This window comes from Panulirus ornatus, chromosome 43 (genome assembly GCF_036320965.1).
Source record: "Panulirus ornatus isolate Po-2019 chromosome 43, ASM3632096v1, whole genome shotgun sequence".
Lineage (NCBI taxonomy): Eukaryota > Metazoa > Arthropoda > Malacostraca > Decapoda > Palinuridae > Panulirus > Panulirus ornatus.
The window spans coordinates 4,041,918-4,061,267 of NC_092266.1; the positions used below are offsets into that span (position 1 = coordinate 4,041,918).

The 19,350-nt window shown below is 40.7% G+C and overlaps 1 long non-coding RNA gene across 1 annotated transcript; it reads right to left on the reverse strand.

Annotated features, from left to right (window-relative positions):
- Positions 1–6,104: 6,104 nt before the first annotated feature.
- Positions 6,105–11,035, reverse strand: LOC139762566 (uncharacterized). Its single transcript, XR_011715745.1, has 2 exons — positions 9,902–11,035; positions 6,105–7,247 (listed from the first exon to the last, which is right to left on the reverse strand). It is a non-coding gene; the product is annotated as an uncharacterized lncRNA (long non-coding RNA).
- Positions 11,036–19,350: the final 8,315 nt, after the last annotated feature.

Consider the following 19,350-nt stretch of genomic DNA (forward strand, 5'->3'; position numbering starts at 1 on the left):
AGGAGAGGATGGAGGAGGTGGTCCACTATGATGATAAACCTGCTGAGTTCTGGCAACGTGTCGTCTATGGTGACGAAAACACGTTCACCTCAGATGGTCATCCACAAACACATTATGTTGGGCCTAACACCAGGCTACTCTCTCTCTCTCTCTCTCTCTCTCTCTCTCTCTCTCTCTCTCTCTCTCTCTCTCTCTCTCTCTCTCTCTCTCTCTCTCGTGGCTGCCTATTCCTAACAATAGGTGCCTCAGCTTCATCCATATCCATAGATTGTTGTTGTCTGTAGGTTGGAGAATGCCTCACTACTGCAACGTAACTGAACGTCAAACAAATTGAAGGAAATACGTTATCCTACAACATAGTAACTATCTGCAGCCTTGTTATCCTACAACATAGTAACTATCTGCAGCCTTGTTATCCTACAACATAGTAACTATCTGCAGCCTTGTTAGGTTTCTACTGTATATATGTCACACAACCGTAACTAGTTTAACATATTGACGTGATTCAGCAACACCTACACAAACGTTAATGATCAATAAAACCTCCATCATGATGTGGTATGTTTGACATACACACTTCACTATCACTTATATAGTGACAGTGGACGAGACTGAACGATTAATTATCGTGCCCTGGCAACCTACCGGACGCACTGTGACGGTGCCAGGTCACGATGATTAAACCTTCACACTCGTCCACCATGACTATAGATGGGTTAATGGTGTGTGGCTACTGTATGTTGCCACATGTGCCACACCTGCAACGACCCCGGACGGACCCGTGCTGCTGCTGCTGCTGCTGTCATCGCCGGTGGTGTGGAGACGTGGCACCACAGCGACCGACCGACGCCGTCCTGGAGTACACGTCACATGGTGACGTCAGCCATGTCTGAGGCTGGACTGTGTTAGCACAGCGCCAGGATATACTCGTTGTTTATATATTAATAAAGATGTGAAGCAGGTCTTACTTTGGTTTTCCTGAACATATGACACAATATATTGTAAATATAGTATTATATTACCTGAGCGTAATAGAGTATATGATTTTGCCTAACAATCATATTGTAATGATGGCCAGTCAGCGACCAACCATACATAATTGTCATACATTGCATTACACAGGTGATGTGTATTAACGTGACACGTGAGGTGTTTGGTCACGTGATTAGATCCATGATGTGTGTGTGTGTGTGTGTGTGTGTGTGTGTGGGTAATAAGCACATGACGTCATCCGTTGATCACATTATCGGCACACAAAGATCGGCCTGTATACGTCACCAATGTGAATCACGTGACCCACTGGTCTCCCATGATAAATGACCAATGTGTATGACCAATGTGTGTTTATATAAACATATGTTAACAAGGGGATATCGGTAGTTGGCGATATATGGCAACTCCCGACATCAGGGCTACCAACATGTGCTACGACCGACACTAATATTTCAGTGAGTTTCGTAGTGTGTTGCCAAATGTTTCACTCATATTGTACACCGATACTTTTGTGATGTAGTGTACATACTGCGTCTTATATACTGACATGATTTTCATTGTTCACAAGATACAAGGAGGAATTAATGACCACTTAGCTGAGCCTCAACAATACTGAGATATACAATACAAAATGTCAAATGTATTAAGAATATGAACGAGGGGAAAGAGAGGGGGGGTGGGGGGTGGGGGTGAGGATCTGGTGGAAGGTCAAAGTGGTGGTCAGGTTAAGGTTGGGTCACCGCTGCCAGACGTAGCGTAACACAATGTTATTAATGGTCATATCTGCAGTGCATTACACACATGTCTCACTCCCCACAGGTGTTAGTGATGTCATGTCTCACTCCCCACAGGTGTTAGTGGTGTCATGTCTCACTCCCCACAGGTGTTAGTGGTGTCATGTCTCACTCCCCACAGGTGTTAGTGGTGTCATGTCTCACTCCCCACAGGTGTTAGTGGTCTCATGTCTCACTCCCCACAGGTGTTAGTGGTGTCATGTCTCACTCCCCACAGGTGTTAGTGGTCTCATGTCTCACTCCCCACAGGTGTTAGTGGTGTCATGTCTCAATCCCCACAGGTGTTAGTGGTGTCATGTCTCACTCCCCACAGGTGTTAGTGGTGTCATGTCAAGATATTTCCTACAAGTGGCTTCTGTCTGACGTGTAGTTCATTCATATTTACACAATATCCCCTGCATGACCTGACCTAAGACTCGTATTACTCTTCATCTCTTGTAACTGATTCAGAATGACAAAGTTCCCTCCATCCTCACTGATCCTGGCTACTGAACCCTCTGGCTACATATGCTTCCTCCCTGATTCAAGCCTCATATATATATATATATATATATATATATATATATATATATATATATATATATATATATATATATATATATATATATATATATATATATATATATAAGAGCAGTACATATGAATTTTTTACATAGTAGAGTTAGAATTAGGAGGCTGTTTACAGTAAAGTATGAAGATGGGAGAAGGTTATATTGTGTGACGCATGGATGAAAAAAGTACAGAATGGTATGGTTATGTAGAGCGGACGGCAGATAATAGGTGTGTCGAGAAGATACAGAGCAGGAGAGCAGAGGGTACAAGGAGAGGCAGACTTTGGAAGAGATGAACTGATGAGAGACAATTTTCCTTACAGGGAAGTATATATCAGATGAAGATGTCAGAGCAGTGACTGGGGTTGGATACAGTGGACACATGGTAACTATGGATCTGGTGCGACTGCCGACGTTGATCTCACAAGACGAATCAACTTACTGTAGTGAAAACGTAAGAATCACTTTCCGAAGTGTGGAAGTCCGTGTGTCAATCTGACCGCTGGACACGGGTTATGTAGTTTGTGTGATGTTATGGAAGCTTTATGTATCTGGTCCACCTGATTAAGATGGGAATGGGTGATAAAATGTACTTTACAACACATTGTACTTTACACAATAACTGTATATGCAAATTCATGTGTTTTGTTAAAAGTATCCCAAAACATATTTCATATCCCAAGTTAACTGATGTTCCTGCTTGAGAAATTAACGTTTTAGTGTGTGTGATTTTTATGATGATAATATACAAAGAAAAAATATAATATTAGTAAAGCTTGGTAACACAGGCAAGATAACATGCCAGACACCACTTGCAAATGACACACATTAGTCTGTATAAAACAGTATCATATGGAAGTTCATATGCTTTTGCATTATTTTCATTGGGTCGCTTACATCCAATGCCAGCTTCTGCTTCTGCTATGGGAATGGAAGTGTAAGTGATAATACAACGTACAACGTAAATAGAAAGATATGAGATAAGAAATGTGAAGTACTCAGATAAGAGGAGATGCCAGACACCACTTGCAGACGACAATGATTGTGTCACTGGAACCACACCAAGTTAACCTAAATTGATATGACTCGAGAAGACTAAACCAGAGATTACTTAACTGTCTGAATTACACATCTAAGTGATACTCAGGAGTATCTTAGATAAAACCATTTTCTTTTTTCCTGGTAATGTCATCGCCCTCGATGGGAGAAATCTATTACAAAAGACAAACTTTCTTGAAGCAATTGCATCGCTGCCGACACTAAGAACAATGCAGCTGAACTTGTCAACAACTCGACAGAATTCTTTGTTAGTCATGTTTACACTGAGGCGACCGCAGCTCCTACATAGGCCTCTCGATAGACCGTCACTAAGTTACTGGTTCACCGGTTCACTGGTAAAAGTATCTGATGTGTATATCTCTCTCACAGTCATGTTCACTGAAGATGGACACTCTTGTGTGACGATGAGAGGTCCATTGATGGGCAATACAAGCATCAAGCTGAGAGAGAGAGAGAGAGAGAGAGAGAGAGAGAGAGAGAGAGAGAGAGAGAGAGAGAGAGAGAGAGAGAGAGAGAGAGAGAGAGAGAGAGTTCAGGTCGACATCTTGATCTGTAGGCGGTCCGGTAGTATGTATTGTATAAGTGATAACGAATGTTAAGTAACGTAATATTTCGTGGTGTTGGTAAGACCAGCTGTCAAACTGCTGTCATTACTTACTTAATAATTATGTTACATGACACTTTATTAGCAAGTGTCCGTTGTGGAGGTCCATGCAAGATTCTGTGTAACATATATTAAATACAAACACAGCAACTGTGTCAAACATGAACAAGCAACATTTACGGGAAAATTGTCATGTCTTGTGACCTGTAGACACTCACCCTCTCCCTCTGCTGCCCCTCCCAGACACCCTAACACCCCTTACCCCGTTTTCACCCAACCTTCCCTGGCCAGTGATATCGCAGCCTTCACACGTCTTTGATTACCCCTGATCGAATAAAAACCATTGTTTCGTTCCCTTATGATATTAGTGCTAATACCATTTGCACCTGAAAACAGTTAACAGTTCACGTCACTCTACTGTGTTCCACGTCCCATTACTCCTCCCCCATACTGTCTTACCAGTTCAGTTGACATACGCATTACTTTTGACCTATTATATTGCTATCATTGCTAACGACTGTAAATCATATTGTGCACTATTTCAAATACACACTTATACTCTGTATAAATGTATATTCATGTATATAATGTAAGTCTAAAATGTTTCATCACTTACCCATGTATATATGTCAATGCTAAGATGATATTCTGTATGACTTATGTCATACCTCCTTCGTATTACACAAACGTTGTTACCTATGTTACTATCAGTATTCTGTCTGTTGTGTTATACCTGCTTTGTGTTACACAAACGTTGTTATCTATGTTACTATCAGTATACTGTATGTCGTGTTATACCTGCTTTGTGTTACACAAACGTTGTGACCTATGTTACTATCAGTTTACTGTCTGTCGTGTTATACCTGTTATGTTACACAAACGTTGTTATCTATATTACTATCAGTATCGCTCAGTATACTGTAATCAATGTATCCTAGACCCACCTCTGAAGGGAGTGTACCCTTGGGGTGCCTGAGCCCGCTCGCCTTCCCCTGTCACTCTCCTATGTTGATGTATTTTACCCACTGCGCGCTCTATACTGGCCTCCACCTACACCTAAATATGTATGTACACTTCACCCATACAATCACTGAGATGCTTTTTCTATGGATATCCAGACAATAATCTTTCTTTTTATAAAGGAAATAACATTTATTGAATTATAACAAACTTACCTCAATCTTCAACATTATCAACGTCACGAGCAGGTTTCTCATCTAATTGGATTATGGAAATATCAAGCAAATCTACGTGGATCCGCACACGAAGCCGGTGGAAAGAGACATTCGCCCCAACCTTGCACTTAAGTCTTTTACGACAGAATCTTGTTCATCACAAATTTCTGCAAACTGATCATAAAATCTGTCGCCTTTCTCTGGTGTTTGTCCTACTGTTATTTTCTTACGAAGCTCATCTTTAATCTATGCAAAATCAAATCGACATTCCCATCGGGTACATTTTATTCATCACAAGATTAAGATGATCTTTAACTAAGGCCAAACATTACCGCCTACATTATTTACCAGGTTTTTATTAAAAATTATACCCTGGAATTGCGTATTAGACAAAGAAGTCTATCTATTTTATATCAAACCAAGATTCAGAAATAGCAATCACATAATATCTTCTACAGATGCTTTCTCAGACTCTGACATTTAGTTACGTAGCCTCCGATCATTAACAATATCTAAAATACTTTATGTCATGAACCAATGACAGTAAAACAATGCACAGTTCAATATTAGTATTAGGTGCAGCGACAAGTGTAACACTGAAACTGTTGCCACTCGTTACCACCACACATAAGTATTAAGGTTTTCTACACAGTCTAATGGCAATAAACAGACAACTTACCTACAGTGAGCTTATTTTAGGGAAAAGTCACTTTCCTTCAGGAGTTTCGTCACATTTGCTTGCAGCCAGTAACCTGAGCTCTCCTGGCTTAATGTTGAGGCTCTACATGTACTGTACTGTACGTCTGTACTTACCACCATGTATAGTTAATTTTCAATGAAAATAACATGTGTCCTGCTGTTGCTTTCATATGGAGATGCAAGTGAAATGACATACACTACTGATCAGGAAAGTAAAAAAAAGAGAAAAGAATGATAAAAAGGTAATTTATTTCTTTGACAACATATCATTAATACAATAAACACGGTAAATCAATACTTTTTTTTAAAAATTATTGATATTTCTATAGTGAGAATTTTTACAAATCAAGTAATCTCTTGCACGGTTTACTGAGGCCATAATGTTTAGATATGATCAAAAGGTTGTGGACATAAATTTACATAAGTCGCAGACACCTATCAGAGATGATCATATGTGAGCAAGAGGGTGACACCTGTGTTACTATAAACCAGACCTGGGAGTGAGGCAGTATGCCTCCCACACACTAGACCAGGCACTGGGCTGCTGTATTCTACACTCATCATGGATGGTACAAGATACTGAATTTCCCATAAACCAGACTTAATGTTGAGATAGTTTGTCCTCAAACATCAAGACTGGCAACGTGTCTCTGCAAACCAGATCTGCACAGAAGCTTGGCGATTGTGTCACTACACAACAGGCTTAGCACTGTGGTACTGTATCACTAGGCACTGCACCTGGCACAAGGGTCCTGTGGCACCACACATACACTAAATCTGTGGTAGTGTCTCACCACACACCACACCTGTCACGAGGGTCCTGTACCACCATACCACACCTACACTAACACTGGGGTACTGATGTCACCAGACACCTCACCGTAGTGAAGGAAGGTCTTTTAGGTCGGCAATGAGGGTGAGTAGTGTACGTAGGTGGTGAAGGAAGGTAGTGTTGGCACTTGAGCGCTGTACCACCACACCTACACTGACACTGGGGTAATGTGTTACCAGACACCCATAAGGCACTAGGACGGTGTAACACCACACGTACACTGACACTGGGGCGCTGTCTCACCACACACCACATATGACACTAAGACATTTCATCTCACACTCACCAGTATTGCACTGGCACTGAGGCACTCTGTTCCTCACATACCAGACCTGGCAGGTAGTACTATGTCCCACACACCGCAAGCTTGTACCGGGATGAGGATACTGTGATAAGAGTTCCGTATCTCTGCTTGGGCATGGCGTTCCTTCACACATCACATCTCACACATAGGTATTGTGTCCCTCACACACCAGACGTAGCACTGGGGAACTGTTCCTGCACACCACACCTGGAGCTGGGATCCTGTTTTCCCACATCCTGAAAAATAATGAATATAACTCTCAGCACTGGTAGGCTTCCTGTAGATCTTAAAGGATAACTAATCAAAATACCTAATTATCACCACATTAAGGAAGGGTGATTTGCCTTTGTGTTTCCATTTAGTCTTAAACTTGATGGTGGGATGAATCGTAATTCATTAAAGAAAACATCATGATCTTGGTAAGATGGCCATAAGAACCACACATCGTTAACGTATCTTAACCATATTTTTGGACTGTTACTAACGGAAGTTTGGATCTCATTCTCATAGTATTCCATGAATAAGTTACTGAGAATGGGAGTGAGGGAATTTATCATGGCTAAACCGAATTTCTTTCAATAAGAATCAGCCTCAGCATCTTGGAAAACGTTACTGTCTACAAAGTTTTATTAAATTAATGAAAGTTTTTGAGGGTAGGGGCATCTCAGCTACGTTAAAGGAAAAAGAATCTCGCCATATAATGTAAATAATAGAGTAGATTTTGCTAAGAGGGCCAGGATCATTTATTTGCCTTATCATGAACTTCTTAGATTTCATATCAATTTCTCTTTACCAAAGTATATATTGATGAAACCATTGCTTACTTAACCCTAAAACACTGTTGTCAATAATGAGGAATGGTTTTACTTTCCTCGGGTCCAACAGACACAGAGGAGAAAAAGATCTCATTACGATTTACTAAACAAATTACATGGATTTAAGCTTTAATTTACCTTATTGAAATATACGAGTAAAGAGAACAAATATAGGAGTAGTTATTGTGTATAATGCAAAAAAAAAAAAAAGATACGAGAAATGAAAAGAGAGAAGTGTGTGTGTGTGTGTGTGTGTGTGTGTGTGTGTGTGTGTGTGTGTGTGTATTTTCAGGTCTACCATTACATGTTAATCAGATCAACAATTCCACGTACTTCAGGTGGAGTGAGGGAGGATCTTAAGCCGCGGCAACAATGTATTAAAGTGTGTAATAAGGCTAATAGTATGTTTGGGTTCATTAATGGGACTGTTAGCAATGAAACTCCTAGAGTATTATTACAACATTATCTTGAATTGGTGAGACTCACATTTGAATCATGCGGTTTAGTTTTGGGCTCTATACTATGCAGTTAATAATGATTATTAGAGAGAGAGAGAGAGAGAGAGAGAGAGAGAGAGAGAGAGAGAGAGAGAGAGAGAGAGAGAGAGAGAGAGAGAGAGAGAGAGAGAGAGAGAGAGAGAGAGAGAGAGAGAGAGAGAGAGAGAGAGAGAGAGAGAGAGAGAGAGAGAGAGCACAAATGCGAATAACATAAATGATTCCTGGAATTAGAAACCTCACTTATGAAGAAAGGTAAAAAAGGCTGAATTTGCAGTCATTTAAGAGGAGAAGGTCTAGAGGGATGTGAATGAAGTTTTTGAATAGGTGAAGACCATACATAGAAGTAACATGAATAAAGTTCTTAGAATGACTCCAATGGGTAGGACCAAAAATAATGGATTTAGTCGGATGTGGGTAGATATTGGTTCGGGAATAGGGTAGTAGATTTATGGAACAAGCTGTCAAGTACAGTAGTTGAAGTTAGTTCTTTAGTTAGCTTTAAACGAAGGTTGGATGTGTTTATGGGTACAGGCAGTTGGTTTGTGGACAGACTCAGGACCTGCCTAGCTCGGGCCAATACGCCTCTTGCAGTGTCCTTACTTCTCATGTTCTTATGGTATGTAGTTTTGTAATATACTCTATAATACAGTTGGACTATGTATCCCTGATAATACCTTTGTATTTTTCTAGACAGTTTTCTCGTATAGGCATTAATATAAAAAATCAATCCCAGAGATAGAACAAACATACTTATAAACCGGTACAAACATACTTATAAACCGGTACAAACATACTTATAAACCCGTACAAACATACTTATAAACCGGTACAAACATACTTATAAACCCGTACAAACATACTTATAAACCGGTACAAACATACTTATAAACCCGTGCAAACATACTTATAAACCGGTACAAACATACTTATAAACCGGTACAAAACATACTTATAAACCGGTACAAACATACTTATAAACCGGTACAAACATACTTATAAACCGGTACAAACATACTTATAAACCGGTACAAACATACTTATAAACCGGTACAAACATACTTATAAACCGGTACAAACATACTTATAAACCGGTACAAACATACTTATAAACCGGTACAAACATACTTATAAACCGGTACAAACATACTTATAAACCGGTACAAACATACTTATAAACCGGTACAACATACTTATAAACCGGTACAAACATACTATAAACCGGTACAAATTATAAACCGGTACAAACATACTTATAAACCGGTACAAACATACTTATAAACCGGTACAAACATACTTATAAACCGTACAAACATACTTATAAACCGGTACAAACATACTTATAAACCGGTACAAACATACTTATAAACCGGTACAAACATTAAAAAATGACGATTTTTTCATCCAAACTTTCTAATATATATATATATATATATATATATATATATATATATATATATATATATATATATATATATATATATATATATATATATATATATAGTAATATTATTTTACAGAAATACTAGTATAGTACCAGAGATGAAACAATATCATTCGTTTATCATTGTGGGGTCTCACCTGTTTGGCGCCTGACCTCCCTGGTGGGGTCCTCTGTGATCTTGGGAAAGTTGGGTGTGACGTCATGGGTCGCTCCACTACACGCGGGTCGTGGCCGGTTCTTCTCACCACATGAGATCTGGATGCGTTCAACTACCTTACGTTTTACTATACTGCTTTTTCGGGAGAAACATTTAGGACATTGTGAACATAAGCATGGTTTCTGCCATGTGTGAACTCTCCAATGTCTTCCTTAATCACCTCTTCTAGAAAATTGTTTTTGACATTCTGAACATCGGTATGGCTTCTCGCCTTGTGAACTCTCATGTGTCTCACTAAACTACTTTTCCGAGAAAAAGTTTCTTGACATTCTGAACATTGGTATGGCATCTCGCCCGTGTGAACTCTTAGGTGTCTCACTAATTTACTTTTCTGAGAAAAAGTTTTTTGACATTTTGAACATTGGTATGGCATCTCGCCCGTGTGAACTCTCAGGTGTGTCACTAAACTACTTTTCTGAGAAAAACCTGTTTGACATTCTGAACATCGGTATGGCTTCTCGCACGTATGAACTCTCAGGTGTCTCACTAAATTACTTTTCTGAGAAAAACTTTTTAAACATTCTGAGCATCGGTATTGCTTCTCGCCTGTATGAACTGTATAAACATACTTTTCAAAGAGAAACTTTTTTGACATTCTGAACATTGGTATGGGTTCTCACCAGTATGGATTCTCAAGTGTGTCTTTAAATCACATTTTTTAGAAAAATACTTTTGACGCTCTGAACACTGATATTGCTTTTGTCCAATGTGAACTTTCATCTGCAACACTAAGTTGTTCTTACGGGAGAAGGTACTCTGGCATTCTTTACACTGATATGTCTTCTCAAAAGTATATAATTTCATGTGCCTATGAAGATAGACATGTTTCGTAAAGCTTTTCTGACACTCAGGACATTTGGAGGTTTTTTCTTGTGTTTATGACCTTTTGTCTCCTGTTGTCAAAACTGTTTGAGGAGGTTTCGCTGCACGGAGAATATGGCCCTGGTTGTCCCTCTATGCTGCAGTCTTCTGTATCACCATAACACGTTTATAACACAGTGTAGCTCACCCTGTCAGTCCGCAACTGCCGTCCGTGACACCATGAGATGCTTTGCGAGTGAACACCAGAGAGAGACTGACCTTGGCTAGAGTGTGTGATATAAAGGCAACTCACTCTCCGCCCTACGTTGCCTCCAGTCCATTTCTCTCGTGCTTTTTTCTATCATTTTTACCATCCATCATCCAACATCTCTCGACCGTTAGGCTTGAACAATTTCTACCCCAGCTTCCCCACACCATTCAGGAAAATTACTTCCTGAGGAGCGGAGGCTTGGTGTGGACCTGTTCTCACCTAACGGGGTTGAGACCCTCACATTCTTACCACTCCCGCCGAGCCTCCTGGGTTACCCTGTGATAGTGCAGGGTTCTCCCTGGAGTGGGGTTGTGGTCCCTCACCTACGTTTCCTCGGCATTAGGACATTGATGCCATCATGCTTCCTGACATTCGTTTAAAATTGATTAAAACCGAAAGTCCCCCCCCCCCCTCTTTACACGTTCGAATTACTAACGATTGTATTTAAGACCACTGAGGTCCGTCCCAGTAGGGTTATTCAATCCCCTACTAATAAATATCTATATAAAATATGTTTATGCAGGGATAGCGATCCAGATGAGATCCTATCCAAGCTTACGACCACCCCCTTCAAGCTAGATGCATCGATAGTGCTAATAATGTTGATGCATCTATCTTGTCCCTTAACCCCATAGAGATAACTGAAGCCATAAATCAAGAAAACAGTGACATTAATGTCATCAACGTTTTCAAACTGAACATTTCAAGATCACTTAAAATACAATGCTCTAACTCGACCGAGACAGATCGCCTACTCTCCCGGGGAATCTTGTTTCCCATGATCTCAGTGCCTGCCAAATACCACAAACCCAACCAGTACCTCGATATACAAGGTTTTAAATGTCTACAATACAGACACGAGACTAAGAACTGCAAAGCTCAACGCTAGACATGCAGTCAATGTGCCGAAATTGATCACGGTTTTCGTGAGTGTAAGGCTCAGGCAGCAACCTGTGTTAATTGTAAAGGTCAACACGTTGCTGTACCTGGGCAATGCCCACGAAAGTATGAGCAACTTCGCTCGGCGCGACAATCTCTCAAAACCTCCAGCTCGTCCCCTTCTACAAACCCTCACCTCTACGCAGCAGTTGCTGCTGCACCTCCGTCTGCCACCCAAGCTTCTCTTATCTCAACCACAAACTCCTCCGACCTCCTCACTCTACAAGGAAGGATGCATGCGTGCTACCTCAAAGCACTGTTCTTGAGCAAGGAAGACAAGTCTGAATTTGTCAGGATTTTCCACTTGCTGCCAGCACACATCAACCTGCCCAATGTACTTACTCCACCCGAACTCCTCACTTCCCCCGCCAACAGCCATCTTTCCCAGGCTCCTGTCACACCTCTCCCTGACCCCTAACGCAAATATGTCCCAGGATACTTCCAGTAACACTTCAAACTCTCCCCCAGCAACACAACCTGTCACCCTTCGAATACCTCACCCGCACCACCTAACACAACTCCATCCACAACCCCTCAACTCAACACCAACAACCCATCCATTTCTCCACTTACCAGTTCCTCTTCCACACTCACCATCATAACTTCCGCTACCCCCGACCTTCCCTCCCGAACCTCCACTTCCCAATCCCGCTCCTCCCCCCCTCCTTCCCTACCACCTCCCCTCCTCTCGCACCTACCCCTCCCAGAGGAGACACAGAACCTGACCCTGCCGACTCACCAGACAACCTACCTGCTTACAACGTCGACATTCGACTCGTCGACAATGACTCTCCTCCTCCCTAACCCCTCCCAGGAAGTTGCCGACCCAAGACCAGACAAACCTCCACCGAAGTTCACATGAAGACCCTCAACGGAATGCCAATGGCAATCATCGACCACAGAATTAAAAGAACGATAAATTTCCCAAAATCGTAAAATACTTAAAATCTTGCAGTTTAATGTGCTCATCTACCACAATGTCCGTCATCTGGTTGCCACTCTCCTCGAAGAGAAAAGACCCGATGTTTTGATGATTAACAGCACATGTATCACTAGTGGGTGTAGAATTAGACATTACGGATATACATCCCGACAGTCTTCAGACGGTAGACACAAGGGAGTCGCCATTCTTACACGCAATACTGTCGAACACGAATAATATTAAACCACTTCATGGCGATTCGAACACTTTCTAGCAGTAAACACAATACATGGCTTCATTATCTTGTGCACTACATACTCTCGACCCAACACTAACATTCCACTCCACGATCTTTGGAGAGTATTCAATCACACTCATATCCCAGTCTGCCTTGTAGCTGACCTCAACGCCCAACACAGAACCTTCCACCACAACAGAAACAATTCTCACGGTGATGACCTATTCGCTTTATGCTCCTTCAAACGTCTCAACTTCCTAGGACCTTCCATACCATCTTCACTGGCCCAGGAGGAAAGGGCAGACCCGACCTTGTCTTCTCCAACAGAGCCAGTAATAATCTTCATTACTTTTTGTCTCCAGGACCACTGTGTGTTTCCGACCACATCCTTCTCTTTCTTCACCTCTCATCTAACCCTATCCCCGTCCCACCTCCCTCACACTACCACTACAAAAAAGCAGACCAGCTCAACTTCAAAGACATTCTTTCTAATTGCATTTACACCACAAACTATGAAAATCACCCAATAACACTGATAGCCACAGAAATAGAATATATACACTAAAAAAATCACACACTCAGCTGACGCATCTATCCCAAGATCCCCATTTACCACAAGATACACCTTTCCATCTCCCAAAACAACAAGACTCCTCTCGTACTACCGTCGACGGTTTGAGCATTACACACATCAATTGGGTCTAGTACGGCGGGGCCTCACCTCCCTACGAAACCACGCACTCAACAACCTCAAAGAAGACCACAATAGACACGGGAAATCTCTAATCACCACAGCAGGAGAACACCGAATCTGATCCCCTCGGGGGTTTTAGAGCCGAATCCTAAAACTCAAAGGAATACCCAAAAGAGATTTAATGGAGTAAATGATAACACTCAACATCATAACCCATAAGACATCGCCAACATCTTACAAAAATACTGGGAGGGTATCTTTCACCCACATCCCCCACATCCTCTGGCGGACGAAAGCACTCAAATTGTCACAAAACATATACAAAACTGACCCAGTCACTTTTACCCAGAACAAATCATACACCTGCAATTCCTTTCAGACGACCACCAACTCACAACTCCCATAAGATCGAGCGAGGTCATATTCCTCCTAATGAAATCCTCCAAAGTAGCCCCAGGTATCTCAGGCATTGTTTACCAACTACTTACCCACCTCCCTGACAACACTATCAGAGCCATAACCTCCCTCTTCAACGCAGCACTATCCTCAGGCTAAATCCCAGCGAATTTCAAAACAGCAACGACCACCATGATACCTAAGCCCAATAAATCAAAGAGAGACCCAATTAACTACAGACCCCTTAGCTTACTTGGGTCCATCTGGAAGACATTTGAAAGAATCTTAAACGACAGACTCAGACAACACCTAACAAACAACAACCTACTCTCACACAAACAATTTTGCTTTCGACATCACTCCACACAAGATGAACTTAACATAATCACCAATTACATAAAAATAAACACGCGGACATACAAAAGATGTTAAGAAAACCTTTGACACCGTTTTGCATGATGGCTTGAGAGACAAACTAAGCACCCAATTTCAATTCCCACGACCCACCATTAGACTTCTTTCTAATAATCTTAGCAACAGAAAACCCCGAATCAAATACAGAAACTCTTACGCAAACTACTTCCCCCTCAACGCTGGTGTACCTCAAGGCTCCGTGCTGGCCCCCACTCTTTACACACTACTCAAATGATCTTCCCAATCCTACACACTCGGACTCCATCATTCTCCAATATGCAGATGACGCTACCCAACTGATTTGAGCCAGAACCCTCGCACACTCAACCAGTAGAACTCGAGAGGAAATTGACCACGTTTCACTTTGGGAATTAAAATGGAGGATTAAGTCAAATCCTGCAAAATCCAACATATCCTACTTTAACGTAATTCAGAGATACAACATAAGTAATGTCTACTTACACTCCCATATACACCGTCATTTACCCATACCAATCTCACATATCTACACTGTACTGGGTCTAAATTATTATGTTCACCTACGGATGAACCACCACATTCAATCTATAGCGGCTGTTGTGAGAGCGGAGCTCTCGAAACATTTAGAGAGGAGCAATTCAAAACCAAATTTCACCTCCATAAAGCATCAATTCGACCACTTATCACCTACGCTCCTTCAGCTCTTTAACTCGGAGCCAAATCCAACACCCACGCCCTCCAAATGATTCAGAATAATACTCTACGTTGGGTCTTCAACACCAAATGGCACGAGTTTATCAGGAATGCGGAACTCCACGAGAGAGTGCGATTGCCTCCACTAAACATCTATTGAAGGAAACTGTACGAAAAATAAGTAGAGCGATTAGAAATATACCATACCTACTGGAGTGACTGCTTCAATAATCTTCTGGGAATAGATCACCCAGACCACATGTTCAATGTTCAACCTGTACAATATCCAGTGCCCTATATATTTGAATTTAAAAACTATAACATATTATAGATCTTACAACTAAATCCGTGTAGGGAGCATCTTGGCAATATCAGTGTCTGTCTGTCAGAGATACGATCCATCTCTTATACCCTTAAAAAAAAAGAAAAAATCCTCCTTCGCCCTCCACTCATCAGCCCTGTCCTAGCTATCCCCATTACCTGATTCACGCTGTGTTGAGCCCTGGCTCATTTCCGCCTGCTAAAATTCACTTCCTCTAACAACTCTTGCTATTTCCCCTCCTCCTTTCCCACCCTCTTCCTTGGAAGGGACTTTTCTATCATCATTCATTCATTCATTCGAACTCACTGGACCATAAGCTGGTCAGAGGTGGACAGCTCTTGTGGTGGCCAAGCAGTTTAGCTCACTACACTGTCATTTTGATGACCTAGGCACCAGTCCTGTGCACCCAGTCGTGACTGTTTCCATATAAGTATTCATATACATATATTCATCAAAATATAACAAAACATACACCTGGTGCACATACCTGGTCGTACTAAGCCACACTGGGTATGAGGCGGCTGCTCTGTCTAAGACCAGTATTCGGGCCCCGGAATATCGTTGGTCCAGCACTAGACACAACACTATGGAGGCTGGTTGTGTGTTTATGTGTAGGCGTCTATTTGCCTATTTATCTTCCCTTGATATGCCTGCCTCATTTTCTATTTCATTTAACATTAATTACATGGGTCAAATGATATGACAATGTATTCATGAGGTGCATCAGACTCTCAGGTTTGCTTTATCAATTCAACGAATTCATAAAGCTTAAAGTTCAATGTATAAGAAGCTAATGACCTTCATTATATCTACTAAGGATAATATTGCTCTACTGCCAGTCATCTATGTCAACAGGTCTCATATCCTTCGGTTGTAAAGGACGATCATCAATTGTCCAATACAGATGAGGACTCATAAAACCTTATGTGGCTGTACACAGTATCATTGGTTGCATCATTCTTATATCATAAGGAATTATCATAAGGGGTACATCACAAGATCAGCTTGAAATGAATATAGATTCTTAATGGCGCGTAAGTGTGTATCACCAACATCAATACCATCGCAGTTCATATGGTCTCTAGCATAAAGATACGATATATATATATATATATATATATATATATATATATATATATATATATATATATATATATATATATATATATATATATATATATATATATATATATTTTCTTTTTTTTTTTACTATTCGCCATTTTCCGCATTAGCGAGGTAGCGTTAAGAACAGAGGACTGGGCCTTTGAGAGAATATCCTCACATGGCCCCCGTCTCTGTTCCTTCTTTTGGAAAATTTAAAAAAAAAATGAGGGAAGGATTTCCAGCCCCCCCGCTCCCTTCCCTTTTAGTCGCCTTCTACGACACGCAGGGAATACGTGGGAAGTATTCTTAACCCCCTACCCCAGGGATAATATATATATATATATATATATATATATATATATATATATATATATATATATATATATATATATATATATATATATATATATATATATAAATATATATATATATATATATATATATATATATATATATATATATATATATATATATATATATATATATATATATATATATATATATATATATATATATATATATATATATATATATATATATATATATATATATATATATATATATCTTTCAAACTATTCGCCATTTCCCGCATTAGCAAGGTAGCGTTAAGAACAGAGGACTGGGCCTCTGAGGGAATATCCTCACCTGGCCCCCTTCTCTGTTCCTTCTATTGGAAAATTAGATAAAAAAAAAATATATATATATATATATATATATATATATATATATATATATATATATATATATATATATATATATATATATATATATATATATATATATATATATATATATATATGTATATATATATATATACTTATATTTTTTTTTTCTTATACCTCGTCGCTGTCTCCCGCGGTTGCGAGGTAGCGCAAGGAAACAGACGAAAGAAATGGCCCAACCTCCCCCATACACATGTACATACACACGTCCACACACGCCAATATACATACCTACACAGCTTTCCATGGTTTACCCCGGACGCTTCACATGCCTTGATTCAATCCACTGACAGCACGTTAACCCCTGTATACCACATCGCTCCAATTCACTCTATTCCTTGCCCTCCTTTCACCCTCCTGCATGTTCAGGCCCCGATCACACAAAATCCTTTTCACTCCATCTTTCCACCTCCAATTTGGTCTCCCTCTTCTCCTCGTTCCCTCCACCTCCGATACATATATCCTCTTGGTCAATCTTTCCTCACTCATTCTCTCCATGTGCCCAAACCATTTCAAAACACCCTCTTCTGCTCTCTCAACCACGCTCTTTTTATTTCCACACATCTCTCTTACCCTTACGTTACTTACTCGATCAAACCACCTCACACCACACATTGTCCTCAAACATCTCATTTCCAGCACATCCATCCTCCTGCGCACAACTCTATCCATAGCCCACGCCTCGCAACCATACAACATTGTTGGAACCACTATTCCTTCAAACATACCCATTTTTGCTTTCCGAGATAATGTTCTCGACTTCCACACATTTTTCAAGGCTCCCAAAATTTTCGCCCCCTCCCCCACCCTATGATCCACTTCCGCTTCCATGGTTCCATCCGCTGACAGATCCACTCCCAGATATCTAAAACACTTCACTTCCTCCAGTTCTTCTCCATTCAAACTCACCTCCCAATTGACTTGACCCTCAACCCTACTGTACCTAATAACCTTGCTCTTATTCACATTTACTCTTAACTTTCTTCTTCCACACACTTTACCAAACTCCGTCACCAGCTTCTGCAGTTTCTCACATGAATCCGCCACCAGCGCTGTATCATCAGCGAACAACAACTGACTCACTTCCCAAGCTCTCTCATCCCCAACAGACTTCATACTTGCCCCTCTTTCCAAGACTCTTGCATTTACCTCCCTAACAACCCCATCCATAAACAAATTAAACAACCATGGAGACATCACACACCCCTGCCGCAAACCTACATTCACTGAGAACCAATCACTTTCCTCTCTTCCTACACGTACAAATGCCTTACATCCTCGATAAAAACTTTTCACTGCTTCTAACAACTTGCCTCCCACACCATATATTCTTAATACCTTCCACAGAGCATCTCTATCAACTCTATCATATGCCTTCTCCAGATCCATAAATGTTACATACAAATCCATTTGCTTTTCTAAGTATTTCTCACATACATTCTTCAAAGCAAACACCTGATTCACACATCCTCTACCACTTCTGAAACCACACTGCTCTTCCCCAATCTGATGCTCTGTACATGCCTTCACCCTCTCAATCAATACCCTCCCATATAATTTACCAGGAATACTCAAGAAACTTATACCTCTGTAATTTGAGCACTCACTCTTATCCCCTTTGCCTTTGTACAATGGCACTATGCACGCATTCCGCCAATCCTCAGGCACCTCACCATGAGTCGTACATACATTAAATAACCTTACCAACCAGTCAGCAATACAGTCACCCCCTTTTTTAATAAATTCCACTGCAATACCATCCAAACCTGCTGCCTTGCCGGCTTTCATCTTCCGCAAAGCTTTCAATACCTCTTCTCTGTTTACCAAATCATTTTCCCTAACCCTCTCACTTTGCACACCACCTCGACCAAAAC